Raw genomic sequence first — 20812 nt, 5'->3', positions numbered from 1 at the left:
CGTGTTTTTATGCAAGTTTGAGGAATTTTTACGCAATTCAAAGGAAGAATGACGAATTAAAGAGCTTACGCGAGAAAAAGAGCTCGATCGAGTACTTTTTGTACTCGATCGAGTGAATTGTGGTCGATCGAGTGATTCCTTTTTAATCGATCGAGTAAAGCACATATGGGGAGTTCTCGACCGAGTAGATTTCTACTCGATCGAGTAAGTGGATCATCAAAGTGCTCGATCGAGCGGTTCTAAACCACTCGATCGAGTAGATTGGGAAAGGACGCAGGGAGTTTCTCCTTTAACTCTTTACTTTTTTTTTTCTATTTCATTTCTTCCCCAATTTTCGACACCCTCTCCTATATTGCGATCAAAATCCCCCAAATCCCCATTTTTTCTTGCCCATTCACCAAATCCGTCACCTACAACTTGTTACTAGTTAATTAATCATTCAAAACCCCTTATTTCCCTCTTGATTTGTGCCAGTTTACACGATCTATTAGCGGGTTTAGGGTTTGCGGATTTCGATCGAAAAATCGCCTTTTTAGCTTGTTCTTTGAAGATTAATTGCAATTTGTAGGTCTTTTCTCATCAAGTAAGTAATTACTCCATCCTCATTGCATTTTAATTTCACCTATTTCGCATTTTATGAGGTAAATTAGGTTAGGGTTTCGAATTTCTTTGTTTAGTCGAGTTTTTCGCCTTACACTGTGTTTGTTTGCCCTTACTTGTCTTGCTTGATGATCATTCCCGTCTCCTCGCTGTTTGTAGCATGATTAACTCGAATTTTACACGAATTTCGCATTTAGGGGTTCTTACAGTCGAAATTTTCGACTGAAATTGGTCTTTGCTGATGTCAAATGCCTAGTTAACTTCATTTGTTGCTTAATTGCCGCTGTTGTTGACTGCTATCCCGCCCCTATTACCTTTTACATGCCATGATTCGGAAATTTTGAGGAAATTTGGGAATTTTTTTCGGGCTGTAGTCGAATTTTTCGACTGGATGGGATTTGTTACGCTGTTACCTTGCTGGTTTTCTTGCTGATAGCCACTGTTTTTCTTATCAAATCCCCTGCCCTTTGTATACAGGATGGATTCTAGCTCACTGCCCTCTACTAGCCAGACTTCTAGTCCATCCCTACCTGAGATGGTGGTCCCTGTTGTTACCACTGCCTCCACTTCTGTTACTACCGCAGCTCCGGTGTTCTTAGTTTCAGCTGCCGGTATAGTTTTTGCGCCAGCTAGCACTGCTGCTAGCTCTATTTCGGCTGCCTCTTCAGTTACGGCCACCACCACTGCTAGCACTACTGCTAGTCTTTCTTCGTCAGTGGTGGCCACAGCAGCCACAACCTCTACTCTAGCCGCTGTTTTCACACTTGTGGCGGACTCACCTGCAGTTGCAGCTGCCTTTAGAGCGGCCTTAGTTCCCAGCACCGTCACTAGACGGGCTTCTACTTCGGGTTCTAGAGGCCGGGGCCGGGGTCGCAGACGTGCTCGTGCTACACCAGCTACTGCTTCCTCTACTTCTGCAGCCCCTTCTACTTGAGCTGCACCTTCTACTTCTGGTACTGTCACTGTCCGAGGGGATACTTCCCTCAACTCTCACCCAGACTACCCGCAGGTAATTTTTATTAACGCTATACATTGTACGAGGTTCTATAACCTCCTAGGCTGTGAGTTTATCCCTTCCCGATTTTTAGAGAAATCAGCACTTGAGAGACTCGGTATCTACGAGTCGGTTTGTGAGCTTCTACGGGGCACGGGGATGGCCGGACTCATCGGTATGAGTGGTCGTACTTTTCTGGAGCTGAGCCTTGAGTTCCTCAGCTCCTTCACCTTCTCCTCCGGGGCATACGATGCTGCCCCTTCTAGTTCTTCTGTGTCATTCCGGTTGTTCAACCGGACCTTTCCGATGACTTTGGAGGAGTTTGGTAGGAGACTTGGCCTTTCCTCTACGGGCGACACTACACCTCCTAGGAGGGTCTTTCGTCAGCTTTGGCGGACCCTAGCCCAGATCACCTTTTCCGAGCGAAAGCTCGCACAGGTCCATCTCCCCCCTGCCCGTTGTTTTCTTGGATTGATGGGGAGCACCATTTTCGGCCGAAAGGAGCCGAAGAACATCACCAACACCGAGCTCTCCATCCTGGGCGGCTACCTGAACATCGACTGTGAGGGTCCTTTTACCCTCAACATTGCCTACTTGACCGCCCAAGACTTTCGTGCCCGGGGGTGAAGGAGACGGATCTATTACTGCGGTGGCATAGCCACCATTCTTGCCCGTTCCCTTTACCCCGTTTGGCCTCGTGACTTGCAGTACCTCGACGGAGAGAGGTATCTGAGTCTGGATGCCATGCTTTCTCAGCATTGGCTGACCCTAGACTACCAAACATTGAAGATAGACGGTTCCTTGTCTGTGGACTTACCGTCTTATCCTATACAAATCACATGATAAATATTGATACGTGCATTTTATATTGTCTTTTTAGCCTATTTTAGCACGTATTATTATGTACTTTTGCACTATTTATATAGTATTATGCCCCGAATTGGCTACTTTGGTTCGTTTTGTCCGTTTTGTAGAAATGAACGCGAAAGTAGTGGAATCGTACCATTTTCTGTCCTTTTTTCATGCATTTAGAGGAGACGGGACTTTCCAGAGTGAGATACTGCATTGGAGTGTGTGAAGGCACGGATTACGAGGCAGTCGGGCATGGACTTGAGCTGATTTGAAGACAGAAGACTCGATCGAGCAATTTTACCACTCGATCGAGTGGCTTTTACATCCCCAGTTGGTCGATCGAGTAGTTTTCTACTCAATCCAAAGGCGCTGAAAAGTGAGTTACTCAATCGAGTAACTATTCTACTCGATCGAGTAGATTATGCTGAGTTTTGCTCGATCGAGTGGTTTTATTCCACTCGATCGAATGGTTTCTTTGGGCGTGGGCTTTAATTAGCCCGTGAGTGTGTTTTATTTGTTGGACTTAGTTTATTTCTATTTAAGCTTTACGTTACTAGGTCATTAGGATCTAAAATTCATCTATCAAAGTTTATCACTAACGCAAGACTGCGTTACTCTTTCCCTATTCACTGTAACCTTGTTCTCGGGATTGTTTTGCTCGGATTTTGTGTTCTTTACGCCGGATTCGCACGATTGTAATCCCTTTCTCTTTTCTTAATAATAATCTTTCTTTTGTTTGCTTTAATTCTTCGTTTAGCTTTATTTACCTTCTGCCCTAATTTACTTCTTATGCATTTTAATCATTGTTTTATCATGTTGAATGCTGGTAATTTATCTGCTGTTAGTTTTAATAGTAATATTAGCAATATGAGTAGCTAAATTTCTTTCATGTTGGGATTAGGGAATCTACGGTAGAAATGTGACGATGTAGTAAATGGGTTAGATGAATTAATTGCGAGACTCTGTCACCATAGCAATTTAATTGTATTTTTACCGACTTAGTTGAGTGCACGCTTCTGAGTCACCCGTTTAATCTGGCTAAAATTAATCCTAGATCGAAATATTGGACTAAATAGGCCTGCTATGAACAGTAGACTACCCTGACGAGAATGAAAGTTAAGTTAGTGGTATTTTAGGATAGAAAGTGGACCGAAAGGACCTTTCCATATCCGTCTTGCATTTAATTCGTCTGAGTTGTTTACAGTTGTGTCACTGGACTACCGTAGTGAACCGAAATACTGACATGTCCTCTTTTATCTGATAGTTTATCATCTATTTTCTGCTTTTACTGCTCTTTTCTCTACTTCTCTTCCTTTAAACCTTTTAGTTTAGAAAACAATTCAAACAACCCCCCCATTTGTGACCAAATAGACGTATCAACTATCACAATACATCCTATACTAATATAGACTACAAAGACCTTTATTATTACCCCTTTATTACCCTAATTACACATACTAATTTCTAATTAATTACCCATAACGAATTCCCCCAAAAGTTAGGGTTTAAAAGACTAGAAAAAGGTAGATCTTTACTTACTACGTGAAGGAGATGAAGAGGAAGGTGGTAAATCTTCTAATCCAAGCTTGAATCCAAGTAGTAGGTGTTTATGAGGGTTTACAGAGAAGGGAGAGAGTTTGGAGAGATAAGGAGGAAGGTGGAAATAATTTTAGGGTTAGGGAAGAAGAGGGTTTAAATCCCGTATTCTGAAAATAGCATCACTCGACCGAGAGCCGAGTTCACTCGGTTGAGTGGACTCACTCGGCCGAGTAGAACTCTACTCGGTCGAGTGGACTCACTCGGTCGAGTATACACTTCACTCGACCGAGTGGACCCACTCGATCCGCTGCAACACCACTTGGTCTAGTCTTGGTACGACTACCCTTCCCTCCCAAGTGATCTCTTACCGGTCTTAGTATGGATCCCATGAAGGCCGGTATTACATTTTTCCATTCTATGTACTATATGCACTCATGTAATAGATAAAGCTTTATCTGATTTGGGTGCCAGTGTCAGTGTCATGCCCTATTCGGTTTGTGAGAAACTGAATATGGGGCATCTTAAAGTTACCAACGTGACCCTACAAATGGAGGACCGGACAATTAAGCGACCTCTAGGTGTATTAGCGGATGTCCCTGTTAAGGTAGGTAAATTTTTCATACCTGTCGATTTCATTGTGTTAGACATGGCTGAAGATACTCAGATTCCTATAATCTTGGGTAGACAATTTTTGCATACAGTAGGGGCTATTATTGATGTCAAACAAGGACATTTGACTCTCGGGGTACGAGATGATAAGATGACATTTAATTTGGCTAGCACGTTGGCTAAGCCTATGATAGAGGTTACATGTTATGCTATAGACATTGTAGATGAATCTATGTTTGATTATTGGACGAGATCCCTTCTTGGGGGCCCGTTAGAAGCTTTGATAGCTCTTCATGATTTTTCTGAGGATGTACAGGTTGATTACAGGACGATGAAAGCTGCTTTAAAAGGTAAGGAGTTCACTATTGAGAAAGATGAGACAGTAAATGCTATAATTGAAACCTCTTGTGCTGCTGAGGTAAAGATACCAGAGCGTAAACCTCTTCCTTCTCACCTTAAATATGTGTTCTTAGATGACTCCGAGCAATATCGTATTATTGTTAATGCTAATGTTGATGATAACCAACTTTCTACTTTGTTGGTCGTTCTTAAGAAAAACAGGAAAAATTTAGGATACACTTTGGCTGACCTTAAGGGAATCAGTCCTGACATTTGTATGCACAGAATTGAGCTAGAAGAAGGACATAAGCCTTGCCAGCAGGGTCAGCGAAAATTTAATCCGAAGATGCAGGATGCTGTTATGGCAGAAGTGATGAAGCTACTTGATGCAGTTATTATCTACACCGTTGGCAACTCCAAGTGGGTAAGTTCGGTTCAGGTAGTTCCAAAGAAAGGAGGGACTGCAGTGGTGAAAAATGAGAAAAATGAATTTATACCAACTAGAGTAGTAACAGGTTGGCGGATGTGCATTGATTATAGACAGTTAAATGCTGCCACAAAGAAAGATCATTTCCCCCTTCCTTTTATTGATCAGATGGTAGAGAGATTAGCCTCACATAAATTTTTCTGTTAATTAGATGGATATTCAGGTTTCTTTCAGATCCCAATCCATCCTGACGATCAGGAAAAGACTACTTTCACTTGCCCGCATGGTGTTTTTGCTTATCGCAGAATGCCATTTGGATTGTGTAATGCCCCAGCTACCTTTCAGAAGTGCATGATGGGGATATTTTCTAAGTATATATAGTCAATTATGGAGGTTTTTATGGATGATTTCAGTGTATATGGTAATGATTTTGATGATTGTTTGACTAACCTTGAGAAAGTTTTGCAGCGAAGTATCGAGGTTAATTTAGTGCTGAATTGGGAGAAGTGTCATTTCATGGTTAACAAGGGCAGTGTCCTTGGGCACTTAGTATCTGATAAGGGTATCCAGGTTGATAAATCAAAGGTGCAAGTGATTGAGCAATTGCCTCCTCCCGTTAATGTTAAAGGAGTTAGGAGTTTCCTTGGTCATGCTGGCGTTTACCGCCGGTTTATTATTGACTTTTCTAACATTGCTAAACCACTTACATAATTGTTGCCTAAGGATGCTCCATTTAATTTTAGTGATGAATGTCTTACTACTTTTAATAGATTGGAGCATGCTTTGATTACAGCATCGATCATTCAGCCTCCAGACTGGGGCTGCCTTTTGAGATTATGTGTGATGCTAGTGATTATGCAGTTGGCGCGGTGCTAGGCCAGCGGAAAGACAAAGCTATGAGTGTTATTTACTATACGAGCCAAAATCTGGATGAGGCTGAGGTGAAATATGCAATTACAGAGAATGAGCTGTTAGCTTTGGTATACTCGCTGGAGAAATTTAGGTCTTATTTATTAGGTTCGAAAGTTATTGTATTTTCTGACCATGCAGCGCTGAGGTACCTATTTGCTGAGAAAGAGGCCAAGCCAAGATTATTGCGATGGATACTCCTTCTTTAGAAGTTTGATTTGGAGATTAAAGACAAGAAAGGCGCTGAGAATTTGGTAGCTGATCATTTATCGTGCCTACCATTGCAAGAAGGGGGAGATTCTTTACCTATTGATGACTCTTTCCCTGATGATATTTTGTTGGCTATTTCTAGTGCTAAAACTCCTTGGTATACTGATTATCCTAATTTTATTGTAGGTAATTTATTGCCTCCTGACTTGTCATATCAGCAGAGGGAACAGTTCCTTCATGACGTGAAGTAGTACTTCTAGGATGATCCTTATCTGTTTAAGGAATGTGCTGATGGTCTTTACAAATGGTGTATACCGCAATGGGAGACTAAAGATATCCTAGAGTCATGCCATTCTTCCCCCTATGGTGGTTGCCACGGTCCCTCTTGGACCGTGGCTAAGGTACTTCAATCTGGTTTTTATTAGCCATCCATGTTTAAAGATGCTAAAGACTTTGTGATAGCTTGTGATACGTGTCAGCAGATGGGAAATATTTCAAGGAGACATGAGATGCCTCATGTTGGCATTTTAGAGGTTGGGGTTTTCGATGTCTTCGGCATCGACTACCATGGACTATTCCCGTCTAGCAAAGGCAACAGGTATATTCTAGTAGCTGTTGATTACGTGTCCAAGTGGGTAGAGGCCATTGCTTCGGTCCATTATGATGCAAAGTCTGTTATCCAACTTTTCAAAAAGGTAATATTCCCTCGCTTTGGTGTCCCTCGAGTTGTCATCAGTGATGGAGGTATCCATTTTAAAGAAAAACAACTTACTGCTTTTCTGTCCAAATATGGTGTAGAACATCGTAGAGGTTTGGGGTATCATCCTCAAACTAGTGGTCATGTAGAAGTTTCTAATCGGGAACTTAAAGAAATTTTAGGTAAAGTTGTATCTAAATCACGAAAAGATTGGAGCATGAAATTAGATGATACCTTGTGGGCATATAGGACGGCATTTAAGACACCGATTGGTGCATCGCCGTATCGTTTAGTCTACGGTAAGTCTTGTCATTTGCCTGTGGAGTTAGAGAATAAAGCATGGTGGGCAATTTGTGAAGTTAATTTTGATTCTAAACTACGTGGCGAGAAACGTTTGTTGTAGTTAGATGAGCTAGAGGAATTTAGGCTGAATGCCTATGACAGTGCCCGTATCTATAAAGAGAAGACCAAGAGATGTCTTGACAAGCGAATCGTACCGTGCGAGTTTCAAGTTGGGGAGAAGGTGCTACTGTTCAATGCCCGACGCCACCTATTCCCTGGTATGCTGAAGTCCAGGAGGAGTGACCCTTATATGGTAATTTCTGTTTCTAAATTTGGGTCAGTTGAGCTAGAAAACTCCGCGGGAGTAAAGTTTAAGGTAAATGGTCACCAAGTGAAGCACTACTATGGGACCAATAACTTTGTTGGAGTGGTCGAGTTGCTATACTTCGACCCTATTTCTGAGCCTGAGAATTGAGGTAACAGGGGTCGAGCGGGACCTTAAAAACCAGCGCTGACCAGGAGGAAACCCGGATTGTATACATTTTGTAATTTAGTTTATAAACTCTTTAATTAGTGTGTGTTTGCTTTAATTGCATTTTTCGTTAGGACTTATCTCTGTGTGCCTTTTAAATTTTTGTCCGTGTTTTGCCCTTTGTTGGAAATTGTGTGATTTTTCAGATACTTTGCCAAGGCGATTATCATTTACGAGCTTTAAGTACGAAGAGGAAGAATTCATACTGAATGTACGTGGGGCAAAAGTCGATCGACTGTGAAAACTGGTCGATCGACTAAATTGAAAGTCTGGAATATGAAAAAAGTCGATCGACTAATGCTGCCAGTCAATCGACTAAATTACATCGCCAACTGGTTATTGAAAAAGGGAAGTTTTTCTTATTACTACATTTAAACCAAAACAAAAGACAAAAATTTGAGAGACAGCAAGAACAGCGACGACACAACTCGTCTTCCTCCTCCTCTCCTTTTCAATTTTCTTGCTTGATTTTAGTTCAATTTCCTCCTAATTTCCATCTATCTATCACAAAAGTAAGTTTCCCCTTATCTAATCTCTTTTCCCCTTTTGTTTCAATGTTTATACCCTTTTTATCACTCAATTTGTGTCGAAATTAGGGTTTAAAAAATGGGGGTTTTCTGATTTTAGTGTCCAAATCGTGTTTATCATGTTTAATTTACCCTTTTTGATGTCTCAATTGGTTAATTTTGAAAAGTAGGGTTACGTTTTTGGTTGATTTGGGGATCCTTTGGTTGTAATTAAAAGAGCTAATTTCTTGTTTATTTGTGTGATAGTATGAGAATAGAAGGAAGCAAGAGAAGACAGACAGCTGGGCATTCTTCACTACGCGAGATGAGTTACCAAGCACTGCTTTGGTAATTCATGAGCCTATTGATAGTCTACCTGACTATCCGGAGGTACATTTTACTACACAAGCTCAAAAAGACCGTTTTGTTCTGCTTACCTGTTCTAATATCACCCCAACGCGTTTTCTAGATCATGAGACTCTACTTACATTGGGGATTTGTCAGTCGGTAGTTGACCTCTTGAATGGTACGGGTGTGTCGGGGTTGACCACTATGCGAGAATACACTTATCTCGTTTCCACCCTTGAGTTTTTTAGCAATTTCCGCTTCTTTGGGGGGGACTATGACATAGACCCAGTTAGAAATTGTATCCATTTCCGTCTTTTTAACCACGACTTTACCATGAATTTGGCCGCTTTTGGCGGATACCTTGGTTTGCACAGTGAGGGGGAGCACAACCCCCCTCGGAAATTAGTCCGACTTATGTGGGGAGCTATTTCAGATAACTTTGAGGGCCGGAAGAGGGGTCAGTTTGTATACCACTTGAAAGGTGCTTAGACCCCTAATTAGACTCCTCTAATTGGTTACCAAATTACTTGTTAATTTAGTTTATGAGGATCTAGTTACATGCATGCTTATAAGATGGCTAAAAAAACATAAAAAAAAAAAGCAATTTCCTTACTTTGCTTATGGTAAATAGTATGGGCACAACACAAGGACTCCTTTCTTATGTTGTTCTTGAGCTCAAATTTTCAAGGATGATCCTCCTCTTCTTAAGTCTCAAAAGTAGAAGACCTCCTTAAGGTATGTATCAAAGATTACACCAAAATATTACTAGAAGTATTAACTAGATACTTGTAGTAATTTTCCCTTAATGTTACGAATATTACTACCTTAGTAATATGTGTATACTACTACTATAGTAATACAAGTTGAATAATATTTATGTGAGTTTTTAGTGAGGTTTGCATATGAGTTTTAGAGAGAAAAATTAAACAAACAAATGCTCTCTTACTCCCTCTTAAAACCGGCAGCCCCTAGTATATATAGAGGATTTTTGGTATTATTATTTATTCTCATGCAAATGTAGGTAGAGTGGGTTAGTGAATATGATGATTATGTTGACATAATATGTCATAGAATCACATGATTATGGTCAAAAATTGGACAAAAACAATGAGTATAAAACACTCTTAAAAAACCGGCCACCATGTGCCTTATAAGTCCATTTTTTACTTTTGACATTTGTCCCACAAATACTTATAAGTCATGTGATTAATTATTTTATATAATTAATCGTTAATTTGATCATTTAACAATTAAATATCATAATTAACTAAATAATATACACTCAACTTTTAAGTGATATTTTACCATTATATCAATATATAATGGGTCCTATAATTCTTAGTTAGTTTAATTTACAACCCCTTGTAAATATAATTAACTAATTAGCTCTACCTCAAAATATACGCAAAACCTCAACAAATTTAGTGAATTAACATTTAGTTACTAAATTAAATCTTATTTAATTATATTAAAATAAGATACAAAGTTTATTAGTCAATTATCACAAAATTGATTAATAAACTCAATTTACTTGAGTTCCAAATTCATTATCAATTAATTAACTCAAATAACTAAATATATATGTACAAGGGACTAATTAAATTATATCTAATATAATCAATTAGTTTTCCATTTGGGTTTCATCCAATAGGTGTGACCGAAAGGGTTCAACTGATCACCTCCGTCATACGATAGTAACGTCAAACTCTAGTCAGCCAACCGTTACCGATATACGTTGATCAGTTGACAAGTATATAAAACATATATGCCGAATATTCCTTTTATGAGATTTATTGAGTAGACGCACTATTGAGGAGGACACTACCCCAATAATCTCCCACTTGTCCGACACAAGTTTGCGCTACCAATTCTCTTGTCCAATAATATTTCCCACTAAATCAAGATGTCTTTCAGGTCGTTCTTGCACGTGATCATATCATAAAGTGATTTCCTCGATCAGGAGAATGACTATTCTGACTGGATAATCTACTATAGATTATTTCATCCGAGCGTGGCCACGCATTTCTGTTGGAGCTTGTGTCCTCCACAAATTAGTGCGATAACATTTATAAATCTCTTATAGGTTCACAAGGGTATACTTCGTATTTAATCAGTTGATTAACGATTACCTAATAACGGTTGGCTTGCTAGAAAGTTTGACGTTATTATCATACAGATGGCGGTGATACTTCGTAAATTGAATATAATATGTTATATTTAATTAATGTATATAATGTTAAGCTTGGACGAATTAATATGTTAATTCGTAATTAAATGTAATCGGTTATATTTAATCAACAAGATGAATGTGTCATAGTGGTAATAGTAAGGGTACTCAAACCAAGAGGTTATGGGATCGATCCTCACTAGATGACAATTTATATTTAACACATTTTATACATTTTTGGAATAACCGAAAATAAGGAAATTATACTCCTTATTATTTCGGTATGTGGGCCGAAAATAAGAAGAAAAAAACCCTATTCCTCTTCTCTCTTTTTCACGGTTTAAGAGGTTGAGATGGGTTAATTTTGTAACCTAATTTTCTATCTCACTCTTGCCTCTCATCTAAAAACACAAAAAAACTGAAAACCCTAATTAATTTACAGAAATTGTGAGATGGATTCTAGCATCAAGTTAAGGGCATATCTCATATCGTCTTGGGTGCAACTGATAGGCGAATATCAATTTTGATATTGTTCTTAGGCCGTTTTTGGTAGGACCGAAGGTTATATCTTAATCCTTTATGCTTTTGTTTATGCAATTTAGTTTTATGACTCGTACTTATCACTTTATAATTCGTTATAATCCTTAAAAATAAAGGGATGCATACAGATAAATCCCACAAGTGGTATCAGAGCCAAGGCCACGAATTTTAATTTTGATGATTCTCATAAAATTGTTTGTAAGCATTTAGGGTTTCCGAAAAAAAAAAAAAAAAAAGTCGGCTGGAAATTTTTTTGAGCCGTGAAGTTTTTTTTTTTGTAGCCGTGTTTGTTCTTGTTTTGTTGTTATGATTCCATTTGATTTATTCATATTATTGTTTTAATAGGTTAAGATGATAATATAATGAATTTGTAGATGTGTTGATTTAATAAAAATTAAATTGATATGTAAATGGAATTGCTAAGTTGTTGATAATAAATTGTTTTTTGCTATATTGTTTTTGGCATAAATGTTCTAAATTGTTGTTTAGAGTCATGTTTCATAAATTTACATGTTTAAATTATAAGATGAATATGCCAATCTTGTTAATAGCAACAATAAACGATTTTGTTCATCGATAATCATGTTTTTGATATTTAGGGCATAATGCCGATTTATAAAAAATTGGGACGGCTGTTTTAATTTTTTTTACCCGTGGAAATTTTTTTTTCTTCTGTTTCTGTTACTGTTCACGTATGGACAAATTTTTTTTAAAAAAAAAAAATTTTTTTTTTGTTTCGGTTTTTACAGAAAAATCGTGAAGAAAAAAAAAACGGGTTGTTTTGTTTTTTTTGCTGCATTGCCGAGAACTTTTATAAAAAAAATATATATATATATTTTGTTGTTTTTGGCCAATAATTATAATTATACATGAATGTATGATTAATTGTAGTGAAAAGGTTCACATATAAAGATACCTAATTATTTTAAAGTGGTTTAAAATATTGATGGATTAAATTCATATTACAAGTTTAATATGAATTAAGGATTAAAATTAATGTGATTAATTGAGGAATTGTCACTTAATTTGATCAATTAAATAGGTGGTTTGGATAAAATTAATCTACATAATTAAAGAATTATGTCTTGCATGTTTAATTTTTTTTAGTTGATGCTTTACTTTTGTTGAATGAATCGTTGAATGAATTTATTTACGTATTTTTTGCAATCGGTTGTAGTTTGTAATACTTAGTGTGGCCTTAGTTAATTATGTTTTCGTAATGAAGGAAACATAATTTTTATGTAATTATGATATCTCGAATCTCCTTTATTTTTCTTTAGTTTTTGGGTTTTGAAATTAGAATGTAATAAATAGGTTTATTATGTATATTTATTTATTGTAATTTTCAAAGAAGACTAAAGATGGAGATTGGAGCTCACTCCCGCTACATGGATCAAGATGGAACATCGAGACAAGCTTCTCGGGTCCAAGGATGGATTCCAAATTTGTATTTAATGTTAATTTTGATAGGATTGGCCACACTAGGACCTTTTAGTGTTTTTACGTTTTTCATTCCTATTGCTTTTCATTCACATGATAGTTTATGCATCATTTTCCGCCTAAAACCAAACCACCTACTACTAAAATGCATGAAAATTGACACATATAGGTTGTATGTTAGTTTTCTTAGACATACATATGTCACATGTTTATTAAGCCATCATCTTAGTTTATTCATTCACGCATGCTAGATATTAGTTCACTTAAAATGAATTAAAATAAAGTTGATGGGATCTTCCTCTAAAACGGAAAATGAGATTAGTCTTTATAAGGGCAAACAACTATGAATCCCTTCTTCGTCGGTAGGCATAATATGACCCCTTCTACGTTGGGTAAGTAGTTTGTGTTGACTTAGTTTATCTCAACATTATAGTCCGAAGAGTTTCTCGTGATTATGATGGACTAAAGATAGAATTTCTGAGTAAATTTATCGACCAAGAATTCTAACAGTAGAATTAGCCAAAAGGTTGGCTTATCAATTTACAGATAATTGAGTCTTGGGATCATTTATATAATTCTTGAGGAAGGTCAATTGTATAAATGCTTGAGTCTTCGCGTTATGACATTAGATCATTAGACTTAAATTAAAATCGATGCACATGCTTATTATTTATTCTTCTTTTTGCAGTGTAGAACACGTTCATTTTACTGTTACAACAAATGGCTGGAAACAACGAAATCCCAATGCCTAGTGCCACACTTGGACGCGAGTCATGGCAGAAAGTTTTTATGGACAACATGAATCAGTACACGCGACTGAAGAATGATGGGTCCAACTTTGCGGACTGGGAGGCAGCACTACGGAATGCTGCCATTGCTGACGGTAAGCTCAAGTACTTAACTGAGCCAATACCGGTCAAACCAGCCCCCAATGCGGGAGTTAACGAGTCACTTGCTTATAGTGATTTCGTTATGGAAGCGGGTGCGATAAAGAACGTACTCATATTTTCAATGGAAACCAATTTGTAGAGACGCTTCATTGCCCAAGGTGCGAACAAGATTTTCACCACGCTCACTAACGAGTTCTCAAAAGTACCGAGGATCGTTACTTATGAGCATACCTGTCGCTTCTTTGATGCGAAACTCCAAAAGGGCCAACCGGTTAGCCCACACATTCTTAACATGATTGAGAATGTCGAGAAGTTGGAGGCACTTGATTGCAAAATCAGTGAGAGCATTGTCATTGACTGAATGCTTCATTCTCTTCACGATGGTTTTGCCCTTTTCAGGGCGAACTACTACATGAATGACTTGAAAAAGAGTCCTCATGAGCTAAACTCCCTTCTCGTACAGACCGAGAAGGATATGAAATTGAGTGGGAGCATGAAGTAGGATGTTCTCACGATTTCCAACAAGGGTAAAGGTAAGGGCAAAGCTCCAAGCGACCTAACTGTATGTAAACCAAAATTCAAGAAGCCAGGAAACGGTAAGAGTGGGCCCGGTGAGACTAGTGGCTCACAGGGCAAGGCAAAGAGCAAGGGCGGTGACATTGAGTGCCACCATTGTCACAAGACTGGACATTGGAGGAGGACCTTTCCCGTCTACCGTGAGGACATCAAAGCAGGCCGCGTCGTTCCTGTTGGTATGTCATCTTATATTCATATGATTGAGATTAACCATACAAGTTTCGGAACTTGGGTACTTGATACTGGTTGTGGTTCTCATCTGTGTAATCATTTCCAGGGCCTAAGAAAAATCACACCTCTCGGAAAGAGTGATGTGGACCTGCGAGTCGGGAATGGAGCCAGAGTTGCTGCTATCTCGAAGGGAACCTATGTAATCCAACTCCCTAGTGGTTTTGAGTTATTTTTAAATAACTGTTACTATGTACCCAGTTTGTCTAAGAACATTATTTCAGTTTCCGTACTTGATGAAGACGGATTTTCATTTTTAATAAAGGATAATAGCTGTATTTTCTTCTTCAATGAAATGATTTATGGCAAAGCAGTTTCCATGAATGGAATTTACATCTTAGATCAAACCACGGAAGTATTACACGTGAATAATCAGAAATTAAAGGTTGGTAACAAAGATCAAACATATCTATGGCATTGTCGAATGGAACACATAAATGAGAAACGCGTAAAGAAACTTGTCGATAATGGGACTATTCCCGCATTCGAATTTTCTACATATGGCACGTGTGAATCATGTCTCATTGGCAAAATGACTCGAATTTCCCTCAAAGGTGTTGGAATGCGCGCTAGTGACCTATTAGGACTCATACATACTGATGTTTTTCGACCTATGTCAATTACCGCTAGAGATGGTGATAGTAACGTTTTGTGTCGGTCTAAGAGGGTGATTTTATCGCCCTCGTGTCTTTTAATATGGGTCTTTTAGTATGTTTTTCCTAGCACTTGGCATAGAGGTTGATGTGGTTGAACTTGTGTAATTCACCTCGGTTGAACGATTGATCTTCATGAATGGAACCCGAGAGGCATAGAGCACCCTTTCAAAGGTTAAGACAAGCAGCAATGAGCTCCCATGTAGCCTAGAAACCAGCTGGAAGAAGGAGGAGTGAAGCTTGGAAAGTAAAGAAGGAAGAAAGACTTGAGAAGTTTGAAGCTGACTCCCGAGCTGGGGCGCAGCCTGCGCCAAGAATTGCGCAGCCTGCGCCGACTTCAGAGGAGCCTGCGCAAATCTGTTTTTAAACACGGGCTTAAGTAAACATTTCCGTGTTTTTGGGCTTGTTTTGAGGTTTTTAACCTAGAAGGGAGTGCACCCATATATATACCCCTCATGTTTGAAGACCTAGTGATCATCTAATTATTTAATAATCTCTAGAAAACTTGTAGTAAAAGAACACTTTATTTTGGATGCAAAGTTGTAATCTTTCTTTATTTCTTTGGGTTTTGAAGACTATGGAAGGCTAATCCTTCCCTACTTGGTGTAATCCATTGCAAGTTTTCATCTTTATCATTGTATTGACTCCTTAATCTCTACTCTTTCATTTATTTCAATTTCTAAGTTTTAATGACATGATGAATGTTTTGTTGTGAGAAGTAATTACTCTTGCCTCTTTTACATTCATCTATTGCTTGTTGTTGCAAAGTTGCTTGCTTTTGTAATAACTTATTGAAGCATCTCATAATTGTTGTTATCTTGGTTTAAAGTATCAACCTTTGTGAGTAGAAATTGATTATATCATAGGATTTGTTGGTTTAAACATGTCTTTGTGATATCCCATTTACTCCCCTCTTGGTTTTGTTCTTCATGCTCTTGGTTACAATTCTTACATGGTTTAATGTTAGAATTTGTAGTTTAAGTAGGATTATCATTGTTGGCTTAGATAGTGGTAATCACTTGCTTGAGGATTGTTGTTGGGTAAATGAAAACTAGAGAGGAAAGAGTCTTACTTTGAGAAAAATTGGAACTTGTAGGATTGCACCAAGTCCTTTTAATTATTGAATCATCTTAATCACCAAGTGTTTGTTGTATTGCTTGTTAGACCAAGTTTGCAAATTTTACTTTGTTTCATGTCACCAATCAACTCAAAAACCCCCCTTTTCATGTCTCTCTATTGTTTGCCATTGTGAATAACCATTGTTTGTCTATAGCTTTGTCTTTAGTAGTCATTAGTTTACATTTCAAGTTTTTAGCTTAAAAGACCTTCTCTTGGGACCGACCCTTACTTGCACTATATTACTTTATCATTTAGAGTAGTCTAGAGTATAGTTTGGCTTATAAATTGTTAATTTGGTAGGTTAATTCTAGCTTTTTACGACACCTAGTTTGAGTCTTATCAAATTTTGGCGCCGTTGCCGGGGAAGGGCAACATAGCTAGAACTTGAGTTTGTGAATTTATGCTTAGTTGTTTTACTACTCCTCTTGTTGTTAGAAGTAATTGGAAGTTCTAACTTGTGTGTGTAGTGCGAAGGTTTATGTTTAGTTCTCCACAACACGGTGAATCAACCCCCGTGGAAGAGGACGCTTTTGGAGCATATTCATGGTTATTTACTAACCCTTGGTACCAAAGAGCACAAAGAGAACATAGAGTAGAAGAAGCACCTTTAGAAGCACCTTTAGAAGAACCTTTTGAAGAACCTATTGAAGTAAATCCAATTGAAGTAGAGTATCCCCATATGGCGAATGACACAAGAACCATCCAGGAGATACGAGCAAGGAATTATGATGAGCAACCCTTGTGTATCACCTATCCCCCTCTTGGAGCCAATGCAAATTTCGAACTCAAAGGCTTCTTTATCCATAACTTGCCTAAGTTCCATGGCCATGCGGGGAATGACCCAAATCGTCACCTTTCGGAATTTCACATGATGTGTGAAGGTGCTATTCCGAATGGGGTGACGGAAGATCAATTCAAACTACGGGCCTTCCCATTTTCTTTGTTGGATTCGGCCAAAGATTGGCTCTTTTATCTTGAACCGGGATCTATAACAACTTGGAAGGCAATGAAGGCGGCTTTTCTTGATAAGTACTACCCCGATGCCCGTCACAACCGTGCCAGGAAGGCCATTACTACCATAGAACAAGACCTCAATGGTGAAACCATGTATGAGTATTGGGAGAGGTTCAAAAAGTTGGTAGCTCAATGCCCTTACCACGGGTTGAGCGATGATGATCTTCTTGTGAACTTCTATGAAGGGCTAAGCCAAGATGATCAAAGAATGGTCAATTCCGCTACCGGAGGAGGGTTGGAAAATTTTTCCATAGTGGATGCCAAGGAAATCATTGAGAGACTTGCTTCTACTACAAGGAATTATGGAAGAACTCAAAGGGGGACAAAAAATACTTCTTCAATGGGAACCTCTTCTTCTTCATCAAATCAAAACCTTGAGCAAAGTGTGAATGATTTGACTCACTTGGTGAAGAATATGATAGTGAAAAATCCAAACAAGGATGGGGGAAGGGGGAACAAAGTGGAATGCAACTATTGTCAAGGTCCTCATTTGGAGGAAAATTGCCCCATCATGATTGAAGAAGGAATTGGAGTGGAGAATGTAAGTGCAATGGGGTATGGAAATTACAGTGCTAGGAATCCTTCCGGAGGAGGATACTACAATTATGACCCTAGTGGCAACAATTACAATGTTGGGAGTAAAGACAACCCTAGACTTGGTTGGGGTGGTGACACCTCAAAGAGTTTTGTGAATGGTCAATTCAACCACTTGAGGGACCAAAATTCCCGACAAGGTCAAGGTTCAAACTCTCAAGGGAATAGGAATGGGAATTTCAATCAAGAAGGAAATAGGAATGGGAATTTCAATCAAGAAGGAAATAGGAATGGGAATTTAAACAACCAAGGTAGAAACCAAAACCAAGGTCAATCATCCCAATTTGGCAATCAAGGTAACAACAACAACTCTCAAAAGGAACCAAGTGTTCAAGACTTGCTTAAGACCATTTTGCAAGAGCAAGTCAAAACGAACAAGAGGCTTGACAAAATTGATGCCGACAAGAATGTTAGTGATGCCAAGGTTGCCAACCTTGAAGTCCAACTTGGCCAAATTGCTCAAGAACTTGCCAAGAAGAATCAAAGAACCTCAACTTCTATTCCTTCGACTACATTTCCTCCTAGAGAAAATGCTAGTGCCATGACATTGAGGAAGGGGAGAACCTTAGAATCCCCTCCCAAGAAGAAGAGAAGGGGCAAGTCACAAGAAAGGGTTATTGACATTGAAGAGCAAATTGAAGAAGAGCTTGTGGTTGAACAAGAGAAAGGATCATCATCAAAAGCTAATGAGGAAAAAGAAAAGAGTCCTTGGAGCATTGACAAGGGAAAGGAGGGAAGCACCAACACAAAGGATCAACTCAAAGAGATTGAACAAGAGTATGAACCGGAGGTACCATTTCCTAGTGCCCTCACAAGTCCCAAGAAGTTTGATAAAGACACCGATCTTTATGAGACTTTCAAGAAATGTGAGGTCAACATCCCTCTTTTTACTATCATTAACACCGTTCCTAGGTATGCAAAGTTTCTCAAAGAACTTTGCACCCCTAAACGGAAGCCAAGGAAAGGAGTTGAAAGAGTCACGGTTAGTTGGCATGTCTCGGCAATTTTCAAACAAAATATTCCCAAAAAGTGCGATGACTCGGGCATGCTAACTATACCGTGCTCCATTGGAGGCAAAGCCTTTGCTAGAGCTATGCTAGACTCGGGGTCCTCTATTAATGTCATGACTCACTCCATTTATGAGACCTTATAATTGCCTCCCTTGTCTCAGACCAATGTTGTGATCCAATTGGCGGATCGTTCCACAATTCACCCTAAGGGTCTTGTAGAAGATGTGTTGGTCGAGGTTGATAAGTTCATATTCCCGGCCGATTTTTATGTTTTGGATATGGAACCGGACTCTAAGGCTACACCCCTCTTGTTAGGGAGGCCTTTCATGAGAACATCCAAAACCAAGCTTGATATGTATGATGGAACTTTGACCATGGAATTTGAAGGGAAAGTTTTGAAATACAATGTGTATGAGACGATGAAAAAGACCGATGATTTGAGTTGTTGTTACTTTCTTGATAAAATTGAAATTTGGCAAATCGAGTTTACCAAATAAGTCAAAGGGACCCACTCGAGGTAGCCCTCACTAACAATGTCGAGAAGGAAGGATTGCGGTTTTTGTTGTCTCATGATGTGCAGGAAAATATAGAAGCATTGGAAAAAGAAGAACCACTAGAAGAATCAAAGGAAGAAAATGAAATGAAGGAAATTGAGGACGACATCCCGAGCCAGGGCGCAGCCTGCGCACCACAGCGCAGCCTGCGCAGTTCGGCGCAGCCTGCGCAGCTCACCAGCGCAGCCTGCGCAATTCCCAGCTCCACCAAAGATTGTTTTTCTTCCTCCTCTTATGATTATCAAGCTAAATTTCTTCCTCTAGAGGCTTCCCTTGAAAGACCACTTCCATCCATCATTAAGCCACCCACCCCCGATCTAAAACCACTCCCCGACCATTTGAAATATGTCTTTCTTGGGGCAAATAACACTCTACCCCTTATAATTTCAAACCAACTTGAGGATGATCAAGAAAGGAGATTGGTGGATGTTTTGCATAAGTACAAAGAAGCATTTGGATGGAGCATCGCGGATATCAAGGGGATAAGCCCAAGCACTTGCATGCACAAAATTCGATTGGAAAAGGATGCAAAACCCGTTCGGCAACCACAACGGAGGCTTAATCCACCTATGATGGAAGTTGTCAAGGAAGAAGTTATCAAACTTCTCCAAATGGGTATTATCTTTCCAATTAGTGACTCCCAATGGGTAAGTCCTACTCAAGTTGTGCCAAATAAGGGAGGGGTGACGGTAGTCAAAAACCCTCAAGGGGCATTGATCCCCACCCGTTTACAAACAGGATGGAGGGTGTGTATTGATTATCGCCGCCTCAACCAAGTCACTTGGAAGGACCATTTCCCCCTACCCTTTCTAGACCAAATGCTAGAGAGGTTAGGTGGGAAAGAGTACTATTGTTTTTTGGATGGTTATTCCGGGTATTTTCAAATCCCCATTCACCGGGAGGATCAATCTAAAACAACCTTCACTTGCCCATTTGGTACGTATGCTTACCGCCGCATGCCCTTTGGATTGTGCAATGCCCCCGGCACTTTCCAACGATGCATGATGAGCATTTTCTCGGACTATGTGGAGCGCATTTTGGAAGTCTTCATGGATGACTTCACCATCCATGGGGACTCATTTGACTCGTGTCTAGACCATCTCGCTATGGTCCTATCACGGTGCATAGAGTCTCACCTCGTTTTAAATTCTGAAAAGTGTCACTTCTTGGTGAGTAGCGGAAT

The sequence above is a fragment of the Silene latifolia genome, chromosome 9 (genome assembly GCF_048544455.1).
Source record: "Silene latifolia isolate original U9 population chromosome 9, ASM4854445v1, whole genome shotgun sequence".
In the NCBI taxonomy this organism is placed as follows: Eukaryota; Viridiplantae; Streptophyta; class Magnoliopsida; order Caryophyllales; family Caryophyllaceae; genus Silene; species Silene latifolia.
This window is presented reverse-complemented; position numbering follows the sequence as displayed.